Source organism: Lissotriton vulgaris, chromosome 1_1 (genome assembly GCF_964263255.1).
Source record: "Lissotriton vulgaris chromosome 1_1, aLisVul1.2, whole genome shotgun sequence".
Lineage (NCBI taxonomy): Eukaryota > Metazoa > Chordata > Amphibia > Caudata > Salamandridae > Lissotriton > Lissotriton vulgaris.
In genome coordinates this window covers 1,437,246,250-1,437,255,653 of record NC_141685.1, presented here as the reverse complement: position 1 = coordinate 1,437,255,653, position 9,404 = coordinate 1,437,246,250, and positions in this window count along the sequence as shown.

The following is a 9,404-nucleotide window of genomic DNA, read 5'->3' as shown; positions in this document are numbered from 1 at the left end:
CCTCATAAGGTTTCTGCACGGCATGGCCTCGTAAGTGCAGGAACCTATGTGCATGCACACAGGAGGGCACAAGTTATGCTCCACTGTGTGCATCCAAATATGTCTGAGGCATAGAGGGCCTTGTAGGTCCTCCTTTGATTCCTCTCTACCAGGCTTTTCATGCCAGTGGAACCAGAAGCAGTCAACATTGAATCATCAAGGTATGGAAATTCTAAATCAACTATAATTGCAAGGCTGCCACCACTGGTAATAATACATTTATAAAAACTCTTATTGAAGAAAAAAAGGCTTAAGGGAAGAGCTTAGAATTGAAAAGGTTGGTTGTTTAGAGCAGGCCTTAAATAACATTGACTGCTTGGGTGAATAGGAAAATGAAAATATGCATCTTGTAGGTCCAGGGTCGCCAAGAAGACCTCTTTGAAAATTAACTGCTTGAAGACGAATCCTCCTGAAATGTCTGTGCTGGACATATTTGTTTAGATTCTTTAAATCCACAAATCAGGCAAATTCCTCCTGATTTAAAACGCAAAACAAAATTGAATACAGACTTTGACCTCTCTGGTCCTTTGGTACTGGTATCATTGTTCTATTCTGGATTATGGCTTGTGCCCCTTAAACACTGCTTGCCTATTTATCTTGCTTTTTGGTACATGAGTATGCTGAAATAATGGCTGTGGAAGCTACTTCTTAAACTCTATTAAATATGATAGAGTATGATGACGGTAAGACACACTTGTCTTGCAATCATCAAGTCCATTGGGCATAAAACTCTTTAAGTCTCTACATTCATTTTGGGTGATATAATCAGGCTTTTGGTCGTTGATCATTGGGCTCAGCTGATTGCACCTGGGATTTTATTTGCCTCCGCAATTCTACTGGCCTAGCCATGAAAGGGACACCAAGTATCTTGAAGATGTTGTCCTGGGCACTTTAATTAATGTTTTTCTTCATGCAGAGAATATAAAAGATTGTTAAATATTCTTCTTCTACGCTATTTTTTTTACCTTATCATTTAGATGTGGAGAGGATGTAGCCTAGCTGTTAGGGCTGTTGACTTCAAATCTGGGGAACTAGGGTTCCAGTCTTGGCAATGACGCTCAACATCCTGTAATTCTGGGCAAATCACTTAATCTCCCCATGCCTAACAAAAATGACTGTGTCCTCATGTTAAGCAACTGGTGCTCATGTAAAGTGCTCTGATACCTGATTTCTGGTCAATTTTGCGCTATTTAAAACTTCGAAAAAAATAAAAAAATAAATTTTGCTCAGTTCCAAATACATTTGGACCAAGAAAGGGAAGACAATGTATTAGGGATCTTTGCTCTGGATCTAATTTCCATGGCTTCATCCATAGCCATTTTCTGCATGCCACCTCCTCTCCTGCCATTGCAGCCACAGAAAAAACACAAACCGAATGATGTATCTGATACATATTGTGCCAAAAGCTCTATATGCCCAAAATAGGGACTGGATTCCATTTTCCTGTATGGTATCAAAAAGGGTTTTGAAATCCTTTAGCAGAACTCACTTTTGTATGCTAGTTCTTACTAAGGAATTTGCTGCTGCATAGACCTTTTGAAGGCACCATCCACTTCTCTTTCCACTACATCTGGCAGAGTGTACTCCTCTGAGGCTAATAATGGGGTTGAGGCTAAGGAAGAAAGTATAGAGTTCCATTTTGGGTTTTGTGGTAACTCATCCTCAAAATTTTAAACAGACTATGTTTTAGATACAAATCGGGAATTGCTTGTTTCAGCGACACCTTTCTGCTCTTTCATTAAGATGTTCTTGATTACATCACGTAGTTATAGGACATGTACTTTAGATCCATTGTACTGATCATACAAGTTATCCTCTTGTTGGTATCTTATTCTTGTGGTCCTTGTTTAATCCCCTCGATTTCCCTAATATGAGTCAAATGTTCCTGAAAATGTGTTTCTTGAGCATATTTGTCTTTGGGATCACTATCCTGTTTCTCATCGTTATTTATCAGGCACTAGTTCTTTGATGCTCATTTAAGGCTGTGCCTACTGCCTCTTTAACAACTGCAGCAATGTCAGCACTGGAAATATTTTGTATTTCCTTCTCCTCCAGGGCTGCATAATCATGGTTACATTTTGAGTGGGGAAATTGACTACACTAGTGCAGCAGTATTTCTTTTTATCAAAAACACACAGGGGATGCTAAGGGTCTAGAAAAAGCTACAAATATCTGTACACTCAGATGTAGTGTGGAGGGCTGGTCTTTTTCTAGACCCTTAGCATCCCCTGTGTGTTTTTGATAGTGAGATTGGGGGATAGGATGCAAGCAGGTCTTTAAAACACTCTCCCCTTAGACCCTCCTTTACATTGTGTTTTCTGTGTATTTCTTTTTATACCTATTTCTCAAACAAACATTCATACCGTGAGATGCCTGGTCTCTAAATAACTGTCTGCAGCCTTCCCCTTGTGTAGGCACCTCAGCTCTTGCAAGTGGCTCAGCATCCAATCAGAAACGGCTTCCTCCTGGTCCACACAGAGCACTTGCTTTTACTCCCTGCCCCAACATAGTACATGAACAGGGAGAAGGCTTCATCACTCAATAGTCTGCCCAGCCAGCGACTTCCTAAATACACAATGACATTCATAGCAGAGTATTCACAGTCCGGGATGACCTTTGCTCAAAATGCACCCTGGGCAAAACCATATTTTGCACCCCTTCTAAACTCACCCCATCAACCCCCCCTTGCCATTACACTTGCGCCTTTTCTAAGTGCAGTAGATAATAGCGTTTAGTATGAAACAACTAAAGAGCGCTGCTTTTGTGCTATGCTTTGTGCGGGAATGAGAAAACCCTGCTCTGCTGTCTGATGCTGTAGTATGTGGTACCCATTATTTGTGCATAGCGCCAGACACCCTGCTGGGGGTAACTGTGCACTTTATTAATATCATCCATCCATGAATGCATGAATAAAATACCTATTGCTGCTATTCTAGTTGTAACCACTACCTTCTTCAGAAAACCCATTGTCGTGGACGTAGTGGAGCAAACCAGGGGGGGGGGGGTGGAACTGGGCAATCTTGAGAGTTGTTAAAGGTCTGTGCCATGCCAGCCTCACTGCTCTCGACCATAGCGAAGTGCCTTTCGTGTTCACAGGTCAGTCAGGTCCTGGGTGATTACCATAACAGAAGTGACCCACCTGTGAACACAAATTTCCTTCTCTTTCCCTGAACCTGAATCACCAATTCAGGGGCTAAAATAGAGATGAGATGGAAACAAACAAAGAAAGTGGGAAGATTATTGAGAAAATGAATAGCGCTCTTGCCCAAGGACGACCCTGTTCACAGCAGTTACCCAAAAGGAACTTATACCACTGTCACTATCATAAAAACAGAACAGTTATTTCTTGATGGGTTATTCACTGAGTGTGCATGGTGATAACAGGCTGGGAGGCGGGCCAACTCAATGTGTAACGGCTGGGTTGAGGAGGACTGACAAAGGTGTAAAGTTTCCTGTTCCTGACTATTTTACTTCTTTAGGAGATTCCTCCATCCTGCTATAGCTTGATACACAGACCTTTCTTCTGACTCTTTTCCATTTTTGTCTGTGGAGACCAATTTATATTTATGTTTCTGTTTCAATATGCTCCTCTTCTACTCCTATCAGCCATCAGGATACAAGATATCGGGATGGAGCAGTCACCATTATCTTTAGAACAAGACCTCATGCCGCCTGTTACATCACAAATCATTAGAGAAATGTATTGAATAGACAGAGGTAACAGGAAAAGACTGTCCATGGAGCAATCGGGTGAATGCATTTGATAGGTCGAAGGGGCAAGACATTCTAGTCTTCAGGTAAAAGGAACAATTAGGTAGTAATAGTAAGAAGGCCTATCCCTGTAACCTGTTCAGGCAGACTTCTGTGGTACCAGCCAGCTCCTATACAGGGAATCAAGACAGGAAAGGACATGTAATACAAATAATTGGTGGCAAGAACCATGCAAACTCTTCGACAATGTATGTACACACACTTGTGGCCAGGGAGTCCAACACACTAGAATAGACTTTGCAGAGTGAGAGACACACAGGTAATAATGGGACACTGAGTCAGAGTTACCAGAGTCCTACAAAGGCATCAGTAGACACTGACAAGCTTCAAAAAGCCAAACATACCACTCACTGACTACACTTTTAAGAGTGTTGAATGACTGAAATAACAGAGCCCTGCTACTTTCATACCAATGATCAACAGACAATAGTCTACATATTACACACCAATGCACCCAGCAGTGACAATCATCCATGGTGTCACTGATGCTAACATGTCTGTTACATATTGATTTGACATCAACACTCTGTATAGTTTACATAGCTATTACAGCTACACTCTTGTTTTTATATGGGACAGAATAATTGTGGACCTGTCATTCTCCTAAAACTAGTTTTGTGGTTCACGATATTCATTAATCTGTTACATGAAAAAGAAACATTCAATTGCAGATATAACATCAGATAGTTAAAACAAAATCTGCTACAATATTTTCTTCCCTCTCCAATTGGTTTAAAATATCTAGACCCAAATGCCTTAATTATAGTCTTAAATAAACTATATGCATATCCCTCCTCTTTTTTGTAAATTATTTGTCAAGTTTTTAGAAAATTCCATTCGGTGCCTGCCTGTGGGTTGAATATTGGCTTGCAATTCTTTTTCAAGGATTTTGAAAATGTATCTTCCAATGTCATTTTGGCAATTATCTCTTGTTAAGGATTGTTTGATTTGCACAGCAACTTATTTACAAGCCCCTTGTACCACCAGCGCGTCACTGTTAATATTGGAAAAAGTAACCTACCGGTGACGCATGGGGCTTGTAAATAAGCCCCACTGTGTCTTGCCTCATAGAAAGAAGCATTAATATTATCATTGACAAAGCTTGTTCAAAAGCACATAAGAAGTGAAGAGCTGTCAGTGTGAAGGTGCATCCTTTTGCTTTTCAGTCCACAGTTGGGGGTTGATTCCAATTTGAGAAACAAATCCGTACAACGATTCGTATTCATAGCCATTTCCGTATGAATCATACGGATCTGTCCGAATCACGTACGATCCGTTGCGAGAAAATACGTCCAAATCATTGCAAACCTTACGAAAATGAAGTGTAAATCTGTACGACATCGACCCGCATAGTGAACCGTACAAATCGTAAAAATGCCGTAAGACCCCCCCAAGTACGATCCAGACCGGGGAATGAGTACGCGATTCCTACGGTAAACGTCCCGTATGAGCAATTCGTAAGGAGGGCAAACTTTCACATACGCACCGTGCCCCTAAAATCAAGGGGTGTACGCACGGGGTGTACGCACCGTACACCTACGACCTTGGGGTGTACGAACCGTACCGATATGGTCCGTACACCTATGATCATGGGGTGTACGCACGGGAACATACGCACTGTACCCCTGAAATCCAGGGGTGTACGCACCGTACCCCGATTTACCGTACCCCTGCAATCATGGGGTGTACGCACAGTACCCGGGGGGTCCGTTTCGTACGCATTTCAAGGCGAAATCTGCTTATACGGACGTTTTAAGCTCCCGTAGAAAAAGAGTCGTACGGAGTGTTGTCGATATGATTCGCACTTGCTGGGTCAGAAAATGCAGCTTCGATCCATACGGACATCGCGTACTGCGCGTTTCGAATGCGATTCGTACGGATTTGTGAGTTGTACGGTCTTCGGTACGATTTGTATGGAGAACTGCTTTGGGGAAAAAGCTCCGTACGGCTATTCGGAGGGATTTTAACTGAATCGGAATCGACCCCTTGGTGTCAATATTAGAAGGTCTAATTGCAGGTGGTCCTGCCTGAGTACAGAATATTGACATCCAAGGATTCCTAGATTCTCAAAGTAGCTGTGGATGCAAAGTCAAGATTTAGCTCAAATGAAAAGTTGTGAGTCTGCGCCAAGGAACAGCCCAACAAAGTAATCACAGTTGCAATGAAGATGTCAATTTTAAAAAAAAGCTTCATGTGTTGTTGTGAAGATACAATCCATTAATAGCTTCTCAAAACGAAAGAACACTGTGGCAACGTGTAAGGCAATAAAACATCAGGTCAGAAAAAATGGAAGCAAAGGGGCAGATTTATTAAGACCTTGAACTGGTGCATAGTGACACCAAGGTTTGATAAAATATTTAATGTCCAAGTAACCCTAAAAGTAATGACCCATGAGTGGTTAATGGGCATTCTCATGCTGCCACCCATAGTTTTTACTGCTTTGAGGTAGAGGTTAAATAGGAGAAATCTTTTAGTTTCTCCTAATTGGTCACAAATTGCAGGTGTGCTGCACTGTACAAAATACATCTGATGTTTGAAAAGTTTAAAGGCTTGTCTAGGCATATAACTTTATACTGGAAGGGTACCTGTCCAGTACACAAAATCTATGCCAGCCATCACATCACACATACATCTTTGAACTATAGCGCAGAGGATTGTGCCTATTACTAGGAAGACTGTTGTGTAGCAGTTCTGTGAAAACAGTAGCAGTTCCAGATCTTAGTAGATATCTATGCTCTCTCCTCCTGGTACAACGCAGCACAAACAACTTTTGTTTGGTTTAAAATCAACCCCGTAGTATCCGTGTGTTTTCAGGCCGAAAGAAAGAGCCTTCAAATAAATGTTTGCCTCTTGGGTTACAATGAATATTTATTTGTACCTATAAAGGGAATAACCTTTGATGATGAAAGGAAGAGCATATCACCAAACGAACGCTGAAAACAAAGGATCTGTGAGCCCACAAGGCTCTGGATCTTTTTGGGATTCTCTCGATTTGGCCAGTGTCAACTAAGGGGGTCATTAGGATGGTGGACGGACTTTGTCCGTCTGCCATCCTGTCGTGGGCAGGGACCGTCTGCCATAAGGGCGGAGGTCCCGTGCCTCGAATTAGGATGCACCCGCCACAGTGGCGGGTGCATCCCGCATTTTTAACATTGCGGCCGCAATGCCAAAAATGCATGTTGTGCTTTTCAAAGCACAACATGACAGGCACCGCGCGGTGCCTGCCATGTTTTACTTTGAAACGCAGGGGGGTCCATAGGTACCCCCCATGTGCACCCCCTATCCCCCCCTTCACCATGGGGGCCCACAACGGGCCCCCAAAGCAAAGACCATATGCCTTTCCGTGGTGGAAAGGCATTCCCCAAAGCGCATCCTAATATGGCTGGCATTGTCTGATAGACACACCACCATATTTGCCCTGTTCCGTCACTGTCGCAAGGCGACCGCGGGGAAAAGCGGTGGACGGTCTTTCCGTCCGCCGCGGACCCCCCAGCCATCCTAATGTGGCGGGGGGTCATTTCTGTGAGGATGGCAGATGGATTGCCCCCACCGGGCCGGCGGTGGCTACTGCCAGCCCGGCGGGAGCAATCCCTCCGCCATCCTAATCGACCCCTATGTGCTGGGCCTCTGCATGAAGGATCCAGTCAATGGGTACAAAATCAATAAAAAAGTAATGCACAGCGGTAGTGTATTTACCAGGCAGAGTGAACACTTAATTCACTAGTTATATCTTATTGACTGAAGTCAATTGCTTTATTCGATTTTCACCAAGTAATAAAAAATCATAAAAGCAGTTCATACAAGCAAAAATCACATTGCAAATACATATAATAAATAGTTATAAAAAAACAGTATTAAATCAAGTTTAGGTGATTAATCGAAAATTAATAAATTCATGATAGGTTCCTTAATTTTACAACACTTTTTAAAAACATTGACATGGAACTAATACAAAAAGGGTTTCCTAATTGTTGGAGATTTAAATAGGCCGGCCTACATTGCCTCCAAGCCCCGTCTCTTAGATAGGATTTCAGCCATTTCACGCGCTCTTTTTTATACAGTTTACAAAAAAGTACAAGATGGAAGGTCGACTGGGTGGATAAATTGTCACATGGGCATGGGGCCAAAGCTCTTTTCCAGTCATTTTTATCCGGATATGAGACCAGTCGGTGGAAAATATTAAACCTGAATCTAGTCAGGACAAAGCGCTCAAAACCCAAAGTGACAAAAGTTAAGTACGGTTGCATCTTGTAGGTAGTCAGCAACGGCTGGTGGTCGAGCACAGTTCTTTTGCTGACTTCGTTCCAAAGCCTTAAGGTGTTAAAATGTTCCATACATAGGTTTTTTAAGGCTTTCTTAGGGATTTTCCCAATTAGTTCAGGTTTATGATACCATTCTGGCCTTTCCATGTCCGTCAGGGCTTTCCTCACATACTCAAGCCATTTGATTCTTTTAACATAGGCTAATGACTTGACATCCATGATTATTTCTCGGTTTAGGCCCAGTTCTTGCGTCGCCCAAATTCTCCTCCATAGGAGAATTGGCTGGGTTTTAATCAAATCTGTCAGATAATCCATACCTAGTTCTGCATGGGAATTATAATTTGACGTGCTTTTTGGGAGAGACAAAAGATATCGAAAAAAATTATTTTCGATAATCTGGAGCATCGTCACATCATGGTACCCCCATATCCCAGCCCCATACAGGGCAATGCTTCTACATTTGGCGACATATATATTGAGCATTATGCTAGGTTGTTTTCTGCCCAGTTTGCTAGCAAAATGTTTTATAGCCGCAACTGAACGTTTAAATGCTAGCGCTCTATTTTTTACCTCGGGACCCCAGCCCCCCGTTGCCTCAATAGTAACTCCTAGATATGGAAATGTTTTTGTGGCTTGTAGTAGGGTGCCTGCCGCTTTCAGTTGTTTACATCTGGCTCCACCTTTGCCAGATGCCATCACAAAGGACTTTTTTGCGTTCAGTTTGAGGCCCCTCTCTTCCATGTATGTTATGTATCTATTCAACACTTTTTGTGCGCCAACCTTTGTTCTTGCCATCAACACAGCGTCATCCGCATACAAAAGGGAGCTGATCTGCGTGTTCCCGGCCTTAGGAGAGTCTATGTTGCTGGCACCCAGTTCCTTCTCCAAGCTGTTAGTATATAAAGAAAAAAGAAATGGGGCCAGCACACATCCCTGCCTCACCCCCTTCTGTATGCGAAAAGACCCCGTGCATTCCCCTCCCAAACCGTATCTAACTCTGGCAGAGGCATTCATATATAATTGTCTTAGAAAGAGGACTATCGAAGAATCCACTTTCATCTCCTCTAATGTTGACCAAAGTTTATCGTGTATAACACAATCAAACGCCGACGAAAGGTCGACGAAGATTGCGTAAAAACACCCCTCTTTTGCGCTGGTTTATTTCCCTTGCAAGAGAACAAAATTTAGCACTTGTTCCACAGTACCCATCCCTAGCCGGAATCCATATTGTACTGGGGTCAAGATATTATGTTCTTCTGCCCAGTCCTGTAGCCTAGTCAGGACTACTCTACCTGCTATTTTTACTAGCAAATCTAAAAGTGATATCGGTCT